Source organism: Scyliorhinus canicula, chromosome 12 (genome assembly GCF_902713615.1).
Source record: "Scyliorhinus canicula chromosome 12, sScyCan1.1, whole genome shotgun sequence".
NCBI lineage: Eukaryota > Metazoa > Chordata > Chondrichthyes > Carcharhiniformes > Scyliorhinidae > Scyliorhinus > Scyliorhinus canicula.
In genome coordinates, this window is record NC_052157.1 from 82580390 (window position 1) to 82602585 (window position 22196).

Below are 22196 nucleotides of genomic sequence, written 5' to 3' on the forward strand. Positions count from 1 at the left end.
ACCAAACGTATCCTATAACGTACCGAATTGTGGCCACTGCTCCAAAAATGTCCCGCTAATGAAACCTGAACCACCTGTCCAGGCTCATTACCCAATACCAGGTTTGGTACTGTGCCTTCTAGAGCTGGTCTGTATACATATTGCATCAATGCGCCTCACTGGACAAACCATGCAATCTGTGCCACATCCAAGCCTTTCGCACAAATTCAGTCCCAGTCAATATAAGGTAAATTCAATTCCCCCACCAGAACAACCCTGTAATCTTTCCACTGATCCAAATCTCTACCTGTCTGCTCTTCTATCCCTCGCTGTCAGCAGTTTGGTGGCCTGCAATAAACAACAACATTGTGATTGCCCCCTTCCTGTTTCTGAGCTCAACCCGAATTGCCTCGTTGTGTGAACAATCCGAATTGTACTTCCGCAGTACGGCTATAATATACTCCCTAACCAGTAATGCTACACTGCCAATCCTTGCACTTTCCCTCTACCTCCCCTGAAACATCTATATCCTCCAACATTCAGTTGCCAATCCTGCCCTTTAACGTTTAACAACTTTTCTGTGATAACCACATCATAGTTCCAAGTACAAATAGTCCTCTGCCTTACCTAATATACTTCTGGCTTTGAAACTAAAATACTTGAAAACACTGCTTTTGAGCACACAGGGTGATAGTGTTCTCTTATATTTGTTGTTTATTTCTCCATCAGTTGTTACACCTTCCCAGCTAACGCTCTGGTTCCCACCCCTCTGCCATACTAGTTTGACTGCTCCTGAGTGACTCTAGCATACCGCCCAACACGGATGTTGGTGCCCTTTAAATTAGATGCACCCGTCCTTCATGCGCATCACACCTGCCCCGGAAGATATCCTAGTGGTCCAGAAATCCCTCTTACAACACCAGTTTAGCCACGTATTTAGCAGCACTATCGTCCTATTTCTCGCCGCACTGGCGCGTTACACATGGTGTAATCCTGATATAAGATAATCTGTGTATGAACCCTTACTATTCAATCCCAAATAACTATATCCCTCCTGCACTCTTCTGGCTGCTGTTGCTTTCCCCAGAAACGGTATACATGTTGAGATGGGACAGCCACAAGGTATTCCTGCACTGACGGCCTGCCCTTTCAAGCGGACTCCCATCAGTCTACCTCCACCTTGTGTGTCAGCACGTGCTATGAACCCTATCTACAGCGCTTTCGGCCACCTGCATTCTCCTAAGTACATCTAACTGCATGTTCAACCGAACCACACGGGATGCAGAGGAGCTGCCAGGTGTTACACGTCCTGCACACATAGTCAATCGGAATGCTGGAAGCGTCAATGATCGCTCAATTCTCTCAGTTGGAGTACAGCACCCGGTGAGTGACATTTGAGCACTAGTTAATTAATTTAAACTAAGTACTTCCATCGGTAAGTTGCAGATAACGAAATGACACTTGGTTAAAATGTAAATGTAAAAATAAATGCTGAGTATTAATCGATGCCCTCAGGTTTAGATACTCATTTTCCCATTTACTAAAGTAGTTTAAAACCGTTTTCCATTTTTCTTTGCAAATTTAGAATCCAAATTCATTTTTTCTAATTTAGGAGCAATTTAGCGTGACCAATCCATCTAACTTGCACACCGTTTGGCTTGTCGGGGTGAAACCCACGCAAACACGGAGAGAATATGCAAACTCCACAGGGACGGTGACTCAGAGCCGGGATCGTGCCTGGGACCTCGGCGCCGTGAGGCAGCAGTGCTAACTACTGCGCAACTCTACTGCACTTAAATAATTTTTATTAATTTAAGAAATATTCCCTATGAGCCAATCAGTTCACATCTTTACTGTGACGTCACCTCTCAGGTTGCCCATCCCTCACACTTCGAAAGCAGAGAGAGAGACAGACACGAAGTACCACTTACCTTCCCAGATTGCTTTCCGTATTTCTTCTGCTGAACTCCGCTCCCGATATGAAGGAGGTAACTGCCTTACCTGCTTCACAGCAATCAGCAAAAACAAAGAACAAAGAACAATACAGCACACGAAATGTCCCTTCGGCCCTCCAAAGCTGCATCGCCAATAGCACCTGTCTAAACAAAAGCCGTCTGCACTTATGGGGTTCGTGCCGTTCCATTACCACCCTGTTCATATAGTCGTCCATATGTTGCTTAAGTGCCACTATCGCACATGCTCCCAGTACATCCTCAGAAAGTGCAATCCATATATTTACCACCCACTCGCACATCTGTTCTAAACGTTTTCCAGGGCACTTTGAACCGAAGTCCCTTAGTTGACTCTCCTACTCCAGGAAAGAGCATGCGATTATCCAATCTGTCCATGCCACCCATCATCATGTCGTCACGTGCAGCAAGACAGGGCTAGTAACTGGAAATCTGTGTAACAAATCGAGGGATAAATGAGCCCTCCTCTCACCCCGTCTCCTGTTCCCACCGAGCCTCAAATTCCCAGCTCCCAATCTTACTCGCCGATGTGTTTCACTCTGGATGTCTCCACTCTGTCTCAACGGGGTGCTCCCTCTGACACATAGCTGTGTTAAAATCTCAGAATAACTCTGTGCCTTCTAAATTATTAAGACGATGAATTCGAGACATAGAATTATAGAGGGTTACAAAATGAAAATAGGCCCTTCGGTCACACATATCCATGCTGCACAGTAATAAACCACTAAGCTAGTCCTAATTGCGTGAATTTGGCACATGTCCCTCTATAAAATGCTTTGCTATATAACTGTCAATAGAGTTTAAATTCTGACGGGAGATTGTTCATTCGCATTTATTTTGCTTTCTGCCACAGATCTCATGTGGCATTTATCCGGCAGATTTCCTTGTATCCATCCCCAACACTTAATCCTGTCCATATTCAGGCAGAAAGAAAAGGGATGGAACAATGTCCTTACTTGCTTTCGTCCATTTATTGGCTGCAGGCGAAAAGGGAACATGTAAACATGATACATGAATTCGCATTTACTGGCACAGATTAAAGGGCTGAATGTTCGCAAGTTGAAAGGCAGTTTGACGAGAGATATAAATGTTTATTCTCCGCACTCCCAACCACGTTTTTCTCGGCACGGGCAGTTTGCTGGCGGTGGTGTTATTTCCTCACGCCGCTTCTCTATTGGATTACTGATGGAAACCACCCCGAACATCGCCCAGATGTCATGCGTCACAATTTCCATCCTAGCCTCTATTTGAACGAAATAATTGCCATATACAAATAAGGGTATTACCGAGACTTAAATTTAAATTCAGATTTTTCACCCTTTATGCCTGAGGCCTCGAAAGAAAAAATCGTTGGGTCAACATTAAGGGGAGACTGAGTTGAGAGTGGACGGATTTCTTCTTTATTTTCTGTATTCTAAACCCGGATGTTTTCGGTAAGGGTGAAGGCTGCCAGGAAGTTTTACCCTAAAAAGTATGATCATTTTAATACCGAAGCTTGATGGCGGACAACACTGCAGTCATTTGTTATCGTATTTCCTCGACCTTGCTTTCATCGAGTCAAATAAATTACAGTTCAGGAGGATGCCATTCGGCCCATCGAGTCTGCACCGTCGCTTGGAAAGAGAACTTTAGGTATGCCCAGGCCTCCACATTATGCCCGTAACCCAGTAACCCAACCGAAACTTTTTGGACGCAAAGGGCAATTTAGCATCGCCGATCCACTTAACCTGCACATCTTTGGACACTGGGAGTCAACCGGAGCACCCGGAGGAAACCCTCGCGGGTACGGGAAGAACGTGCAGTCTCCGGACAGGCATAACCCAAGCCGGGAATCGAAACTGGGACCCTGGAGCTGTGAATCCACTGTGCTAATCACTGCTTCCATGCTGCGCTTTGAATCACAGATTAGTTCAGCATTCCTCTGTCACCATCGTTCTGTATTTCAGCCCGGTCTGTAATTAATAAAATTACTTATTGGATGCATTATTTCAAACACAACACGCATTCCGTTATTTCTATATCAAAATGAAGCAGTGCTTATAACATTACATGTCAAACGTAATTTGTGGATCCTCTGTTCCATCTGCTCATAAACATTTCCCAGTACAAATGTTTCCATCTTACGAATGCCATTGTATCCTTCCCCGATCTTCAACTGAGTCACTTTGTCACAGTCAGAAGCCCGTGTTCACATTCAAGTAACGAATGAGGCGAGTCACTTACTCTTATTCGCTTGCACTAGTTCTGAAAAGCAAAATATGATGATTTAAACCCGCTGTCAAATTCGTTTTCCAATAACGAATATGAACTCCGAAGGACCTGAAAACTGAAAAAAAGTGTTTGACAAGATATCGACTATATCTTGGTAAGTGATACATTCAGAGATTCCACAACAAATGGCATTGTCACAAGACCGTCATCTCCATTGAACGGTAAAACAGTGACTTAAATGGTTAATTGAAATTTTACAGCCAAATAAACCGAGGCTGAAAACGGTTGTACGGTGGCGGAAAAGTCAAGATAATAGCCGTCTGAATGGATACATTTTTGGTGTGTATTTGGCTGCAGGAGTTTGTCAAATGGGAGATACGAGCAGGAACGAAATTGTCAAAATGATGAAATGTTTAATTCCTAGATGTCATTTAACAGAATGTCTATTTTTCCCGATATGCTAAAATTTAGTTCGGCATTTTATGTCTGCTTCTAAATTAAGAACAAAATAGCAACATCAAATTTATTCGGCTCGCCGATTGGGACAACTCGACATGTTTTCGCACATGGTTGGCCTTCTCTCTTATGTTCTAATGCTTTCCTAATCTTTGTCTTCTGAATAAGAAAACAATTCTCCAAGTATGGACAGTCACTTGGCACTTTGCCCATTGCTTTTCTCATCATGTACTGATGCACGCAATGCTCTCGCTGACTGTCACCGCCGCATAACGTGATCTCCCTGTCTAACTCATTTCCAAAAACTGTCTCTCTGCCTACTAAAACAGAGCTATATGTGTCAGTCATGATAGTCAGCCTGCAGAAGAGTCACAATCTAACAGATATTTTTTAGTCAGACTGGATTAATTGCTGACATTCTTTATGAATTTCAACAGCACTCTTATTTTCCCACTAGCGTTCGAGCATTTTCTGCAACGTCGTTTCTGGCAAAATGAAGACACACTCAAAAGTTTTGTACTGCCTTACCAACTTTCAGATTCTTTATCTCTGTGTGGCATAAGGACACGCGTCTGAATGTTTTGCACTCGTTCCACTTATTCATGAACTTACAAATGGGAAACCCGAATTTCAAAACTCAACCTCGACAATAGGTCGGGCAAGATTGTGGCAATGTGGCGACGCACGCACATGTTCAAACGACATGGTGCAGAAGTCCGAAAATGTTGTCGCCATTGAACGACATCGTGTTATTCCAACGTTTTAGTAAAAGTTAAGAGTGATAATACGAAAGACAATGCAATAAAGCAAGTTACGATTGCTTGGTATTTGGTTGACTACGTAGAAATCGACACATGATTCTGATGATTCTGTTGTAAATATGTTTCAATGCCGTACATAATGCAGCGCACAGCATGTTATACCAAAGCAGCAATATGCGAGGACAGAAATGCAGTGTATCATTATAATTAGAAAATCCATTGTGGAGTTTTATCTATCATCACTTGGTGACTACAAACCTAAAATGTCCATGACATGAATTACCAAACATTTGCTCAACAAAATACTCTGCACCTCTTACTCAGTCGCTCACGCTCCCACACGCCAGTAACAAACGGGAGCTATATCTACGTGTAACGGTTAGTCGGCCGATGAGCAAAATTTATGCCTAGAAATTCTCAGCAGCCAAGAATTGTTGGCTTCAATATTTTAAAGCTTCCAGTGCTGAGAAAACTCTTTTACGTGAGAACAAGATATCACCCGAAAATCTTTGCAGCATCCATGAGCACGGGTGAAGTCCCGGAGGACTGGAGAATTGCTAATGTTGTCCCTTTGTTTAAGAAGGGTAGCAGGCATAATCGAGGAAATTATACACCTGTGAGCTTGACGTCAGTGGTAGGCAAACTGTTGGAGAAGATACTGAGGGATAGTATATATTCACGTCTGGAAGAAAATAGAATTATCAGTGATAAGCAGCATGGTTTTGTGCAGTGTAAGTCATGTCTTACAAACCTAATAGAATTCTTTGAGGAAGTGACAAAGTTAATTGATAAGGGAAGGGCTGTAGATGTCATATACATGGAATTCTGTAAGGCGTTTGATAAAGTTCCCCATGCAGGTTGATGAAAAAAGTGAAGTTGTATTGTGTTCAGGGTGCACTAGCTAGATGGAAAAAGAACTGGCTGGGCAACAGGAGACAGAGAGTAGTGGTGGAATGGACTGTTTCAAAATGGAGAAGGGTGACTAGTGGTGTTCCACAGGGATCCGTGCTCGGACCACTGTTGTTTGTGATATACATAAATGATCTGGAGGAAGGTATAGGTGGCCTGATTAGCAAGGTTGCAGATGAAACTAAGATTGGTGGAGTTGCAAGATAGCGAGGAGGACTGTCAGACAATACAGTAAAATACAGATAGATTTGAGAGTTGGGCAGAGAAATGGTAGCTGGAAATCAATCCAGGCAAATGCGAGGTGATGCATTTTGGAAGATGTAATTCAAGAGCGGACTAAATGGTCAATGGAACAGTCCTGGGGAAAGTTGATGTCCAGAAAGATCTGGGATTTCAGGTCCGTTGTACCCTGAAGGTGGGAACGCAGGTTGATAGAGTGGTCAAGATGGCATACAGCAAGCTTGCCTTAATCGGCCGGGGTATTGAATACATAAGTCGGCAGGTCATTTTACAGTTGTATAGGAATTTAGTTAGGCCACATTTGGAATACTGCGTGTAGTTCTGGTCGCCACATTACCAGAAGGACGAGGATGCTTCTGAGAGGGTGCAGAGGAGGTTCACCAGGATGTTGGCTGGAATGGAGGGTGCTAGCTATGAAGAAAAGTTAAGTAAATTAGGATTGTTTTCGTTGGAAAGACGGAGGTTGAGGGGGGACCTGATTGAGGTCTATAAAATTATGAGAGGTATGGACAGGGTGGATAGCAACAAGCTTTTTCCAAGATTGGTGGTGTCACTTACAATGCGTCACAATTTCAATGTGAGAGCGGGACAGTTTAAGGGAGATGTGCGTGGAAAGATTTTTATGCAGAGGGTGGTGTGTGCCTGGAACGCTTTGCCAGCGGAGGTGGCGGAGGCCGGCAAGACAGCATCATTTAAGATGCATCTAGACAGGTATATGAACGGGCGGGGAACAGAGGGAAGTAGAACTTGGACAATAGGGGACAGGTTTAGATAAAGGATCTATCTCGGCGCAGGCTGGGAGGGCCGAAGGTCCTGTTTCTGTGCTGTAATTTTCTTTGTTCTTTGTAATCGCATTGTTTCTGCCAAATTCATACATTGATACAGAATGATATTTAACTGCGTTACCTTCACTTGCTTCTGCTAGTTCTGTAGGACACAAGGGTATGACTGTTTTGAAGGCATTCCATTTGCGAGGAACAGAAATGAGAATTAAATGAGAGCAAAGCAAGAATGCTAACACTTTATAATTGATCTGGCATACTCATGCCAGGGGAAAGCAACAAGACACAGAGACAAGCAGCACAATGTCTCAGCACGATAAATCGGACGCAATGGAATTGGATCTTTGCAGGAAAATGTTTTGAGGAAAGGCACGTTTTGAAAAAAGTAATAAAAACAATAGTTTTTGATACTTAATGAAATCAGTGACACTTCCAGAGTTTTGGTTGACTACGTCTGCAAGAAGTGCAATGATTGACAGCTCCTCCCATGTAGCGTGGTTCTGATGAGAGCAGCAGGTACACGCATTTCGTAGATGCCGGTGCAGGAAAGCGTCATGGATGGGAGTTATAGAGACGTGGTCACGCCCACGCTGCAGGAAGATGGATGGGTGACGCTACAAAGGGCAGACAGTCAGTGCCGGAATCCCATATGGCCGTCCCCCTCTCTACATGTTGTACTGCTTTGGATACCTTGGTAGTGGAGAGGCGGGAGATAGACAATCAGTGGAAATCAACAGCAGACATCACAGTCGCACCACAACTGGTTCTGCAGCTCAGGAGGAGAGGGAAAAGTCCCGGACGTCGATGGTTATGGTGACTCAAAGTGAGAGGCACAGAAAGGCGCTCTGCGGATGTGAATGAGACTCGACGATGGCATGTTGCCTCCCTGGTGCCAGGGTCGGAACTAACACAGGACATCATGAGGGGATGGTTAAAATACAGAGGTCATAGTACACAAACGTACGAACGACAGAGGTAGGAACTGTGACGAGACCTTGCAGATGGAGTTCAGGGAGTTCGGCATTAAGCTAAATTGCAGGACATTGAGGGCAGTAATGTCAAGAAGACTCCTTGTGCCACATGCCAACGAGGCTACAACTAGGAGGGTAGTGCACATTTGGCTAAACGGGTAGTGTCGGAGTGAGGATTTTATATGTCGGGGCCATTGGGACCTCTTTCGGGGCAGATGCGACATCTAAAATAAGTATGTGTTGCATCCCAACTGGCGATGTACGGATATCCTGGCTGCGAGGTTTGTTGGAGTTAATCTAGAGGATGTAAACTAGTATGGCAGCGGATGGAAACCAGAGTGTTAGCATGGAACGTATAACACCTAAATGCGAAATATATAACAGGAATAGGAGATAAATATCAACCTCAGGCACTGCAAAAGATCTGACTAGTGTGAGACGGGAGGTGGTAAATGTTAGAACATAAGAACATAAGAACTAGGAGCAGGAGTAGGCCATCTGGCCCCTCGAGCCTGCTCTGCCATTCAATTAGATCATGGCTGATCTTTTGTGGACTCAGCTCTACTTTCCGGCCCGAACACCATAACCCTTAATCCCTTTATTCTTCAAAAAACTATCTATCTTTACCTTAAAAACATGTAATGAAGGAGCCTCAACTACTTCACTGGGCAAGGAATTCCATAGATTCACAACCCTTTGGGTGAAGAAGTTCCTCCTAAACTCAGTCCTAAATCTACTTCCCCTTATTTTGAGGCTATGCCCCCTAGTTCTGCTGTCACCGCCAGTGGAAACAACCTGCCCGCATCTATCCTATCTATTCCCTTCATAATTTTAAATGTTTCTATAAGATCCCCCCTCATCCTTCTAAATTCCAACGAGTACAGTCCCAGTCTACTCAACCTCTCCTCATAATCCAACCCCTTCAGATCTGGGATTAACCTAGTGAATCTCCTCTGCACACCCTCCAGCGTCAGTACGTCCTTTCTCAAGTAAGGAGACCAAAACTGAACACAATACTCCAGGTGTGGCCGCACTAACACCTTATACAATTGCAACATAACCTCCCTAGTCTTAAACTCCATCCCTCTAGCAATGAAGGACAAAATTCCATTTGCCTTCTTAATCACCTGTTGCACTTGTAAACCAACCTTCTGTGACTCATGCACTAGCACACCCAAGTCTCTCTGAACAGCGGCATGCTTTAATATTTTATCGTTTAAATAATAATCCCGTTTGCTGTTATTCCTACCAAAATGGATAACCTCACATTTGTCAACATTGTATTCCATCTGCCGGACCGGAGCCCATTCACTTAACCTATCCAAATCCCTCTGCAGTCTTCCAGTATCCTCTGCACTTTTCGCTTTACCACTCATCTTAGTGTCATCTGCAAACTTGGACACATTGCCCTTGGTCCCCAACTCCAAATCATCAAAGTAAATTGTGAACAATTGTGGGCCCAACACGGATCCCTGAGGGACACCACTAGCTACTGATTGCCAACCAGAGAAACACCCATTTATCCCAACTCTTTGCTTTCTATTAATTAACCAATCCTCTATCCATGCTACAACTTTACCCTTAATGCCATGCATCTTTATCTTATGCAGCAACCTTTTGTGTGGCACCTTGTCAAAGGCTTTCTGGAAATCCAGATATACCACATCCATCGGCTCCCCGTTATCTACTGCACTGGTAATGTCCTCAAAAAATTCCACTAAATTAGTTAGGCATGACCTGCCTTTAACGAACCCATGCTGCGTCTGCCCAATGGGACAATTTCTATCCAGATGCCTCGCAATTTCTTCCTTGATGATAGATTCCAGCATCTTCCCTATTACCGAAGTTAAACTCACTGGCCGATAATTTCCTGCTTTCTGCCTACCTCCTTTTTTAAACAGTGGCGTCACGTTTGCTAATTTCCAATCCACCGGGACCACCCCAGAGTCTAGTGAATTTCGGTAAATTATCACTAGTGCATCTGCAATTTCCCTAGCCATCTCTTTTGGCACTCTGGGATGCATTCCATCAGGGCCAGGAGACTTGTCTATCTTTAGCCCCATTAGCTTGCCCATCACTCCCTCCTTAGTGATAACAATCCGCTCAAGGTCCTCACCTGTCATAGCCTCATTTCTATCAGTCGCTGGCATGTTATTTGTGTCTTCCACTGTGAAGACCGACCCAAAAAACCTGTTCAGTTCCTCAGCCATTTCCTCATTTCCCATTATTAAAACTCCCTTTTCATCCTCTAAAGGACCAATATTTAACTTAGCCACTATTTTTTGTCTAATATATTTGTAAAAACTTTTACTGTCTGTTTTTATATTCTGAGCAAGTTTACTCTCATACTCTATCTTACTCTTCTTTATAGCTTTTTTTTAGTAGATTTCTGTTGCCCCCTAAAGATTTCCCAGTCCTCTAATCTCCCAGCAATATTTGCCACTTTATATGCTTTTTCCTTCAATTTGATACTCTCCCTTATTTCCTTAGATATCCACGGTCGATTTTCCCTCTTTCTTCCGTCCTTCCTTTTTGTTGGTATAAACCTTTGCTGAGCACTGTGAAAAATCGCTTGGAAGATTCTCCACTGTTCCTCAACTGTTCCACCATAAAGTATTAGCTCCCAGTCTACCTTAGCTAGTTCTTCTCTCATCCCCTTGTAATCTCCTTTGTTTAAACACAAAACACTAGTATTTGATTTTAGTTTCTCACCCTCCATCTGTATTTTAAATTCCACCATATTGTGATCGCTCCTTCCGAGAGGATCCCTAACTATGAGATCATGAATCAATCCTGTCTCATTACACAGGACAAGATCTAGGACCGCTTGTTCCCTCGTAGGTTCCCTTACATACTGAGGGTTTTGTCCCTAAATAGGTGCGCTATATGGAACAAGTCACTGTACCTGTTGCTTATGTTGAAATTTGCTGGTATGACGTTGTGGGCATCAAATAGATGTGGCTGAAAGGGGATCAGGGCTGGGATCTAAATGTACACGTATGTGTGCCCTATCGTCAGGACAGGCAAATTGACAGATGTGCAAAGGTTGCATTGTTCATGAGGAATGAAGTTAAATCGATAGCAAGGAGAGAAATATGGATGGGAAGGAATAGGACATATTTGGGAATAGCTGAGTAATCGCAAAGGTACAAAGACCCTGATGGGAGTTATGCACAGACCCCCGAGATGTACACAGGGTGTTTGACAGAAATAACTCAGGAGATAGAAAGGGCATCTAACAAAGGCAACATTACAATAATATGGTGGGATTTAAATTTTCAGATGGATTGTGAAAGTCAGGTTAGTAGTACATCACAAGAAAATGAATTTGTGGAATGGGCAAGAGATATTTGTTTTCAGCAGCTTGTGACAGCCAACGAGGGAACAGACAGTTCTGGATTTCGTTATTCAACTTGATTAGAGAACTGAAGGTGAAGGAATACTTTGGAACCAGCGACCACAACGTTTACCTTGCAGTTTGAGAGGGGGAAGCTGGAATTAGATATATCGGTAATACAATTACTTAAATCCAACTGCAAGGGCTTGAAAGGAGAAGCTGTCCAGAGTTGATTGGATAACGAGCAAAGCAGGGAAGACAGTTGAAAAGTAATGACAGGAGTTTTGAGGTTTTTTTTCTGTAAGGACACCAGAAATTCATCCCAAGGAGGAGGAAACCTGCTAAGGGGAGGAAAAGGCTTCCACGACTGACGAGAGTCATCAAGGTGAGCATCAATGCAAAAGGAATATCATAAGAAGTGGCGAGGATTAGTAGGAAGCCAGAGAATTGGGAAACATTTAAAAGGGAGCTCCGAACGACAAATAATCAATACGGGTAGATAATATGAAATATGAGTGCAAGCTAGTTGGCACTATAAAAGAAGATAGGAACTGTTTCCGGGAAGGCAAACGTCTACATTGGAGCACTGTAAACATTCACTGGAGAAGTAATAGTAGGAAACAAAAATGACAGAGGAACTGAATAGTTACTTTGTATCGGTTGTCACGGTGGAAGACAGCAGTGGAATGCCAGTACTCCAGGAGAATAATAGGACCCAGGGGAGTGTAGTGGTCGTCCCTCAGGAGAAGGTTATGAGGAGATTATAAGGACTGAAGGTGGAAAAATCACCTGTACAGGATGGATTACACCACAGGGTTCGATAACAGATAGCTGGGTAGATTGTGGAGACATTGGTGGTGATCTTTCAGCAATCACTGGAGGCAGGGAGCGTCCGAGAGGAATATAAAGTAGCTAATGCAACACGGCTGTTTAAAATGGGAGGGAGGCAGAAGACAGGAAATTATAGGCCATTTGGCGAGACTTGGGACATTGTTAAGAATTTTATTTTCGTTCTTTTTTTGGCATTTTCAGCATGATGTGCATTGGCGTTCGTGTTCATTTGCAACGCAACAAAACTTTTATCTTACTTTATTTTATTTACAGATTGCTGCCGTCAAGTTCGGCGAGTCCTCTAATCCCTCCCGTGCACCCTCCCAAGCCTCCCTGTCCCTAAGCCCTCTCCCATCCGCACCTTTCTATTCTGCCTGATCTTTCCCGGGATTTGCTCACCCTTTACTTGCTCCCCCTTCTCTTCAACCTTAGTCGGCTTCAGCCGTTTTTTTTAGTGTATGACTGTGGCGGGGGCGTTACTCCCACCACCCCCCACCCCCCCGTGTTGTCCCTTTTCTTCCGTCTCATAATCTCTTCCAGCTTCCCCACACCCAGCCACCCCCCCCCCCCCCCGATTTGTGCGTCTCTGGATTTCCTCCTTGTGTTCTTAATTTGATTCCTCTCTGATGCTTTCAAGCTCCCCCTCTCCTGGCTGCTGCTGCCACAAACGGACCAACATATTGTCCCCATGTATTAAGGAAGTCTCCCTCTGAGCCTTGGATGGAATATTTTACCTTCTCCAAATGCAGAAATTCCGATAGATCAGCTAACGAGGGTGCGCGTGGTGGTGCTTCTGTTCGCCAGTGAGCGATCGGACGGGGCTGGCTTAGCACATTGATAAATCGATGGCTTTGAAAGCAGACTAAGGCACGCCAGCAGAATGGTTCAATTCCTATACCAGCCTTCCCGTACACACGCCAGAATGAGGCGACTAGGGCCTTTTCATAGTAACTTCATTTGAAAGCTACTTGTGACGATAAGCGATTTTAATTTCATTTTTCTTCCGCGTGCGGTTAGGGTAGCGAAAGCTAGGGCGACGGCCCTCTTCCCCATCTGCAGCTGTGGCTGCTTTAATATCCCGAAGATTGACACATTTGGACATGGTTTCACGCTCAGCCCTACAACATTGGACATTGCCTCGGAGAAGGCTGTCCAGAACTCGATAAGTTTGAAACACGCCCATAACATGTGCGTGTGGTTAACCTGGCTCCATTGGCACCATTCACATTTATCCTCCACCTCTGGGAACAATCTGCTCATTCGGGTTTGAACTGCATGAGGCTGAGATTTGCGCAGGAGGAGGGAGATATGGTCATGCATAGTGCGTCGCTCCAGATTCCCCACCAAACTTCTATTCCCAGTTCGTCCTCTCATTTTTTTCTGGTCTCGTTCAGTGTTGTTCTGGCTGTCGTTTTTTTCTCCCCTCAGAGTACACCGTGCTTACTGTCCTCGGTCATCAAGTCCTCTATTCGTGTTGTCTCCGGGGCCTTGCGTGTCCTACTGCCTCTTTGCGGTGGAAATGATTGATTTTTCAGTGTCTAATTTCCTATCCTGTCTGCAATTCCCCTTCGTCCGTCAGTTCGTTCAGCATTACAAGGCTGTGCCGTTTCTAGATGTCCCGAACTGTCAACGTTGTATGGCCCTCTCTCCATTACTTATACGTTGCGTCTATCATGGCTGTGGGAGTGGTGGTTGTGTGGGGGATATATAGTTACCGCAGATGGAGGGCGTGGCAGACATCCCGGTGACCCGAAATGTTGTCTTAGCTGGCCCCACGTTTTCAGAGTGTCCATTCCCACTTGGTGCGATTTGCATTTCGCCGCTGGGGAATGGAGGTACGCTTTATTTCCGGGAGCAGGAGATAGAGACGGAGCTGGAGTACAGCTTGGGAATTAGATTGGTTCTTAAACTTACGCCCAGGTTCCAACGGCCGTCATTTCCGGGAGCGGAGAGACAGAGGGAGCACGAGTGCAGCTTGGTAATCAGTTCGGTTTTTAAACTTCCCCTCGCCCTGTCCAGCGGCCTTCATTTTCGGGAGCGTGAGAGAAAGAGGGAGCCAGTGTGCAGCTTCTGAATCAGGTAGGTTTTTAAATATACCCCCAGGTTCCAGCGGCCTTCATTTCTGGGAGCGGAAAAGAGAGAGGGAGCCGGAGTGCAGCTTCGTAATCAGGTCAGATCTTCAGCTTACCCAAAGGTTCCAGCGGCATTCATTTCTTGGAGCGGGGGAGAGACGGGAGCCGCAGTGCAGCTTGGGAATCAGGTAGTTTCTTCAACATACCCGCAGGTTCCAGCGGTCTTCATTTCAGAGAGCGGTGGAGAGATAGGTAGCGGATGTGTCGCTTGGGAATCAAGGTTGTTAAACTTACCGCTAGGTTCCAGCGGCCTTCATTTCCGTGAGCGGGAGAGGCAGAGGGAGCCGGAGTACAGCTTCAGAATGAGGTTGGAGCTTAACCATACCCTTATGTTCCAGCACCCTTCATTTCAAGGAGCGAGAGAGAGCGGGAGCCGGCGTGCAGCTTGGGAATCAGGCAGGTGCTTAAAATTCCCACCAGGTTCCAGCAGCATTCATTTTCAGGAGTGGGAGAGAGAGTGGAAGCCGGAGTGCAGCTTGGGAATCATGTTGTTTCTTAAAATTAGCCCCAAGCTCCAACGGCCTTCATTTTCGGGAGCAGGGGCGAGGGAGGGAGCCGGAGAACAGCTTGGAAATGAGGTAGGTTATAATTTCCGGGAGAGAGAGCTAGCCGGAGGACAGCTTGGGAATCAGTTAGGTTCTTAAACTTACCGCCAGTTTCCAGCGGCCTTCATTTCGGAGAGCGCACGAGAGAGAGGGAGCCGAAGCACAGCTTGGAAAACAGGTAGGTTCGTAAACTTACGCCCATTTTCCAGCTGCTTCATTTTCGGGAGATGGAGTGACAGATGGAGCGGGAGTGCAGCTTGGGATTCAGGTAGGTTCTTAGACATACCCGCATGTTTCAGCGGCCTTCATTTCCGGGAGCGGGTGAGAGAGATGGAGCCGGAGCGCAGATTTGGAATCTGGTACGTTCTTAAACTTACCCCCAGGTTCCAGCGGCCTTCATTTCCGGGAGAGAGAGGAAGCTGGAGTACAGCTTGGAAATCAGCTCGGTTCTTAACCTTACTCCCATGTTCTAGAGGCCTTAATTTCCGGCAGCGGGGGTAGACAGAAGGAGCCGGAGTACAGCTTGGGAATCAGGGCGGTTAATAAACGTACCCCGAGGTACCAGCGGCTTTCATTTCAGAGAGCGGGAGAGTGAGAAGGAGGCGGAGTACATCTTGGGAATCAGTTAAGGTCTTAAACTTAACCCAGGTTCCAGCGGCCTTCATTTACGGGAGCGGGAGAGAGGGAGTGAGCCCGAGTAGCGCTTGGAATTAAGGTAGGTGCTTAAGTGTTCTATTTCTACCTGTATTTAAGTTGGGCGGTTGCTAAACCCGAGGAACGACACCAGTAATATCCCCCACCTTTCCAAATCCTCTAACCTAAGTTAATATCAGGTAAGCTCGTTATTTATTTTCTTTTATCCGCAAATTGGCTGGAGGGGATGGAGGCGAAGGCAGTACAATGTTCCACCTGCAGATTATTTAAGGTGAGGATCGCCGTCAGTATACCTGCTGATTTCACCTGTGTGAAGTGCAGCCTTCTCCTGCTCCTCAGAAACCGCATCAGGGAACTAGAGCTGGATGAACTACGGATCATTCAGGAGGCAGTGGTGGTCACAGATCGTAGCTTCAAGGATGTAGTTACTCCGCAGAATGTAGATAGATGTGTGACGGTGAGAGGGGCTGGGAGGAAGGACTCAGTGCAGGGATCCCCTGCGGGCGTTACCCTCAGTAATATATCTACCGCATTGGATAATGTTAAAGTGGACGGCCTACCAGTGGTAAGCTACAGTAACCGGATCTCAAGCACCGACTCCATCCATGTGGCTCAGTAGGGAAGAGGGGAGAGCCGAAGAGCAATAGCTATTGGGCACTCGATAGTTAGAGGGACAGATAAACGGTTATGTGGCAATGAAAGCGACTCATGGATGGTATGCTGCCTGGTGGGTGCCAGGGTCCGTGATGTCTCGGACCGTGTTTTCAGAATCCTTAAGGGGAGGGAGAACAGGAGGGCTGTTTTAGGCTGCAAAGAGACATTGATAAAATGCAGAGCTGGGCCGAAAAATGGCAGATGGAGTTTAACCGTGATAAGTGGGAAGTGATTAATATTGGGAGGAAACATTTGAATGCGGATTACAGGTTCAACAACAGGGTTATGAGGAATACGGAGGAACAGAGAGATCTTAGGGTTCAGGTCCACAGATCTTTGAAGATTGCCACTCAATTGGATAGAGCCGTGCAGAAGGCCTCTCGTGTGTATGTGTTTATTAACAGAGGGCTTGGGTTCAACAGACGTGGAGTTATGCTGCAACTGTACATGTCCCTGGTGAGACCACAATTGGAATATTATCTGCAGTTCTGGTCACCTCACTATACGAAGGATGTGGAATTATTGAAAAGGGTGTAAAGGAGATTTACCAGGATGCTGCCTTGTTTGGAAGGAAGGTCTTCTGAGGAAAGGTTGAGAGAGCTAGGGCTTTTCTCTTTGGGGCGGAGGAGGCTGAGAGGCGACTGAATAGATGTTTATAAGGTGATGAGGGGGATAGATAGAGTGGACGTTCAGAGACTACTTCTTCAGGTGGATGTGGTTTTTTCAAGAGGGCATAACTATAATGTTCAGTGTGGAAGATACAGGACCGATGTCCGAGGATGGTTCTTTACTCAGAGTGTTTAGAGTGTGGAATGGAACGCCTGCTGTGATAGTGGAGTCGGACACTTCAGGAACTTTCAAGCGGTTATTGGATCGGCACATGGAGCACACCAGAATGACAGGAAGTGTCAAGACAATGACACGGATAGCTTTATCTTGGTTTCGGACAATTCTTATCACAACATCGAGAGCCGAAGGGCCTGTTATGTGCTGCACTTTTTTATGTTCTGTGAAGTGCTGCCGTGGCCCGGGCTCTGATGGCAGTTCCCTTGCAAGAGACCTCCTCCACCAGTACTCAATCTGAATTGGACACGTGCACACATTCCCGCACTCGTTTGGCTGTTGCTGTCCTGTAGTAATACTGCAAGTTTGGCATTGCCAGTCATCCCTTACTATTGCTCAGTTACAGTGTTGTTATGGGGACACCTGGATTCCTGTAATGCCTCCACCCCCGGCTCCCCAACATACACACACGAACGCCATAACTCAGCTACCTAAGTTCTGAGTAAAGCCCGTCGGGATGATGGTAGTTATGAACTTAAACAGGAAGAGAAATCTCGGAAGCACGTGCAATTCGGCCGTCTGCACTCTCTCCGCCAGGAAGAATAGGAGACCGGCTCACTTCTGTTGGTCCTTTTTGACTTCCTCCAACAGGCTGGTAAGGTTCCATTTCTGTATATGTGTCAAGTATATACTTGTATATACTTGCAAGTAATAACACAAGGAATAAAACTGGAGATGTTAAGATTCAAAACAGAGGTAAAAAAACCAACATAAGTGTACTTTACCTGAATGCTCGTAGTATTCGGAATAAAGTAAATGAGTTGGTGGCACAAATCATCGTGAAGGACTATGATTTAGTGGCATTTACTGAAACATGGTTAAAGGATGGTCACGACTGGGAGTTAAATATCCGAGGGTATCAAACTATTCGGAAGGACAGAGTGGATGGTAAGGGAGGTGGTGTTGCTCTGTTATTTAAGGATGACATCCGGGCAATAGTAAGGGATGACATCGGTGCTATGGAGGATAAGGTTGAATCCATTTGGGTGGAAATCAGGAATAGTAAGGCGAAAAAGTCACTGATAGGAGTAGTCTATCGGCCACCAAATAGTAACGAGATGGTGGGGCAGGCAATAAACAAAGAAATAACTGATGCATGTAGAAATGGTACAGCAGTTATCATGGGGGATTTTAATCTACATGTCGATTGGTTTAACCAGGTCGGTCAAGGCAACCGTGAGGAGGGGTTTATAGAATGTATCCGCGATAGTTTCCTAGAACAGTATGTAATGGAACCTACGAGGGAACAAGCGGTCCTAGATCTTGTCCTGTGTAATGAGACAGGATTGATTCATGATCTCATAGTTAGGGATCCTCTCGGAAGGAGCGATCACAATATGGTGGAATTTAAAATACAGATGGAGGGTGAGAAACTAAAATCAAATACTAGTGTTTTGTGTTTAAACAAAGGAGATTACAAGGGGATGAGAGAAGAACTAGCTAAGGTAGACTGGGAGCTAAGACTTTATGGTGGAACAGTTGAGGAACAGTGGAGAACCTTCCAAGCGATTTTTCACAGTGCTCAGCAAAGGTTTATACCAACAAAAAGGAAGGACGGAAGAAAGAGGGAAAATCGACCGTGGATATCTAAGGAAATAAGGGAGAGTATCAAATTGAAGGAAAAAGCATATAAAGTGGCAAAGATTGCTGGGAGATTAGAGGACTGGGAAATCTTTAGGGGGCAACAGAAAGCTACTAAAAAAGCTATAAAGAAGAGTAAGATAGAGTATGAGAGTAAACTTGCTCAGAATATAAAAACAGACAGTAAAAGTTTTTACAAATATATAAGACAAAAAAGAGTGGCTAAGGTAAATATTGGTCCTTTAGAGGATGAGAAGGGAGTTTTAATAATGGGAAATGAGGAAATGGCTGAGGAACTGAATAGGTTTTTTGGGTCGGTCTTCACAGTGGAAGACACAGATAACATGCCAGTGACTGATAGAAATGAGGCTATGACAGGTGAGGACCTTGAGACGATTGTTATCACTAAGGAGGGAGTGATGGGCAAGCTAATGGGGCTAAAGGTAGACAAGTCTCCTGGCCCTGATGGAATGCATCCCAGAGTGCTAAAAGAGATGGCTAGGGAAATTGCAGATGTACTAGTGATAATTTACCGAAATTCACTAGACTCTGGGGTGGTCCCGGTGGATTGGAAATTAGCAAACGTGACGCCACTGTTTAAAAAAGGAGGTAGGCAGAAAGCAGGAAATTATCGGCCAGTGAGTTTAACTTCGGTAATAGGGAAGATGCTGGAATCTATCATCAAGGAAGAAATTGCGAGGCATCTGGATAGAAATTGTCCCATTGGGCAGACGCAGCATGGGTTCGTAAAAGGCAGGTCGTGCCTAACTAATTTAGTGGAATTTTTTGAGGACATTACCAGTGCAGTAGATAACGGGGAGCCGATGGATGTGGTATATCTGGATTTCCAGAAAGCCTTTGACAAGGTGCCACACAAAAGGTTGCTGCATAAGATAAAGATGCATGGCATTATGGGTAAAGTAGTAGCATGGATAGAGGATTGGTTAATTAATAGAAAGCAAAGAGTTGGGATAAATGGGTGTTTCTCTGGTTGGCAATCAGTAGCTAGTGGTGTCCCTCAGGGATCCGTGTTGGGCCCAGAATTGTTCACAATTTACATTGATGATTTGGAGTTGGGGACCAAGGGCAATGTGTCCAAGTTTGCAGATGACACTAAGATGAGTGGTAAAGCGAAAAGTGCAGAGGATACTGGAAGTCTGCAGAGGGATTTGGATAGGTTAAGTGAATGGGCTCGGGTCTGGCAGATGGAATACAATGTTGACAAATGTGAGGTTATCCATTTTGGTAGGAATAACAGCAAACGGGATTATTATTTAAACGATAAAATATTAAAGCATGCCGCTGTTCAGAGAGACTTGGGTGTGCTAGTGCATGAGTCACAGAAGGTTGGTTTACAAGTGCAACAGGTGATTAAGAAGGCAAATGGAATTTTGTCCTTCATTGCAAGAGGGATGGAGTTTAAGACTAGGGAGGGTATGTTGCAATTGTATAAGGTGTTAGTGCGGCCACACCTGGAGTATTGTGTTCAGTTTTGGTCTCCTTACTTGAGAAAGGACGTACTGGCGCTGGAGGGTGTGCAGAGGAGATTCACTAGGTTAATCCCAGAGCTGAAGGGGTTGGATTATGAGGAGAGGTTGAGTAGACTGGGACTGTACTCGTTGGAATTTAGAAGGATGAGGGGGGATCTAATAGAAACATTTAAAATTATGAAGGGAATAGATAGGATAGATGCGGGCAGGTTGTTTCCACTGGCGGGTGACAGCAGAACTAGGGGGCATAGCCTCAAAATAAGGGGAAGTAGATTTAGAACTGAGTTTAGGAGGAACTTCTTCACCCAAAGGGTTGTGAATCTATGGAATTCCTTGCCCAGTGAAGCAGTTGAGGCTCCTTCATTACATGTTTTTAAGGTAAAGATAGATAGTTTTTTGAAGAATAAAGGGATTAAGGGTTATGGTGTTCGGGCCGGAAAGTAGAGCTGAGTCCACAAAAGATCAGCCATGATCTAATTGAATGGCAGAGCAGGCTCGAGGGGCCAGATGGCCTACTCCTGCTCCTAGTTCTTATGTTCTTATGTTCTAACATTTACCACCTCCCGTCTCACACTAGTCAGATCTTTTGCAGTGCCTGAGGTTGATATTTATCTCCTATTCTTGTTATATATTTCGCATTTAGGTGTTATACGTTCCATGCTAACACTCTGGTTTCCATCCGCTGCCATACTAGTTTACATCCTCTAGATGGTGTTCGGGCCGGAAAGTGGAGCTGAGTCCACAAAAGATCAGCCATGATCTCATTGAATGGCGGAGCAGGCTCGAGGGGCCAGATGGCCTACTCCTGCTCCTAGTTCTTATGTTCTTATGTTCTTATGTTCTTATGTTCTTATGTTCTTATACAAGGGCAGCACGGTAGCATGGTGGTTAGCATAAATGCTTCACAGCTCCTGGGTCCCAGGTTCGATTCCCGGCTGGGTCACTGTCGGTGCGGAGTCTGCACGTCCTCCCCTTGTGTGCGTGGGTTTCCTCCGTGTGCTCCGGTTTCCTCCCACAGTCCAAAGATGAGCGGGTTAGGTGGATTGGCCATGCTAAATTGCCCCTAGTGTCCTAAAAAAGTAAGGTTAGGGGGGGGTTGTTGGGTTACGTGTATAGGGTAGATATGTGGGTTTGGGTAGGGTGATCATTGCTCGGCACAACATCGAGGGCCGAAGGGCCTGTTCTGTGCTGTACTGTTCTATGTTCTATGTTCTATCTGGCTGTTTGGATCCCTTGGAATCGGAATCTGTTTTGTGCTGTTTTGATCGGGAGCTCCTCCAGCTATGTCCCTCCCCCGTTTGGGTTCAGCGGAAATGCCTCACTTTTGCCCAGGTTGGGAACGCTTTAAATAAATGCATGATAGTTTTCAGTCCTTCCCGTGGCTTTTAGGCGGACAGGAGCTGGTGATCTGCATACAGCTGAGTTCTGTGCTCTCTGCCTCCTCATTGGATGCCTTTCCAGTTTGTAGCACCCCAGTCGGGCTATTGCTATGGGTTCCATTGAGAAAGCAAACTATAGCAGGGTCAGTGGGCATTCTTGCCATGTGCCTCTTTGTAGCAGGATTTGTTCCGAGCTGGTGGTGTTCGTTCGAACGCTCGCAGTAGGAGTACTGCACAGAAGTGTCACCAAGGAGGTGAATCCTGCTCCTAGCCAAAGCCGTTCCAGTAACTCTTGACTTTGTCACAGTCTTTATCTGCATCCAGGGAGGCGATCACCTCTGGTGTTCTCTCCCTGGTCAGGGTCATAATGCCGTTCACCAGCTGTCTGATGTTCGCATTGAGTTTCCTACCCTTGACAAGCCCATCTGATCTTCAGTGACCACCTTCCGAACGTGTTCTCCAGCAAACACA

General features: G+C 45.3%; 1 long non-coding RNA gene across 1 annotated transcript in view; it reads right to left on the minus strand.

Annotated features, from left to right (window-relative positions):
- Nucleotides 1-5144: 5144 nt before the first annotated feature.
- The window catches only part of LOC119974597, a 32154-nt gene continuing 15102 nt past the window's right edge, over nucleotides 5145-22196 (minus strand). Inside the window, exons 3-4 of the long non-coding RNA XR_005462529.1 lie at nucleotides 7433-7453; nucleotides 5145-5165 (exon numbers count right to left, since the gene is read on the minus strand). This is a non-coding gene — a long non-coding RNA (uncharacterized LOC119974597). The remainder of the gene's footprint in view (nucleotides 5166-7432; nucleotides 7454-22196) is intronic.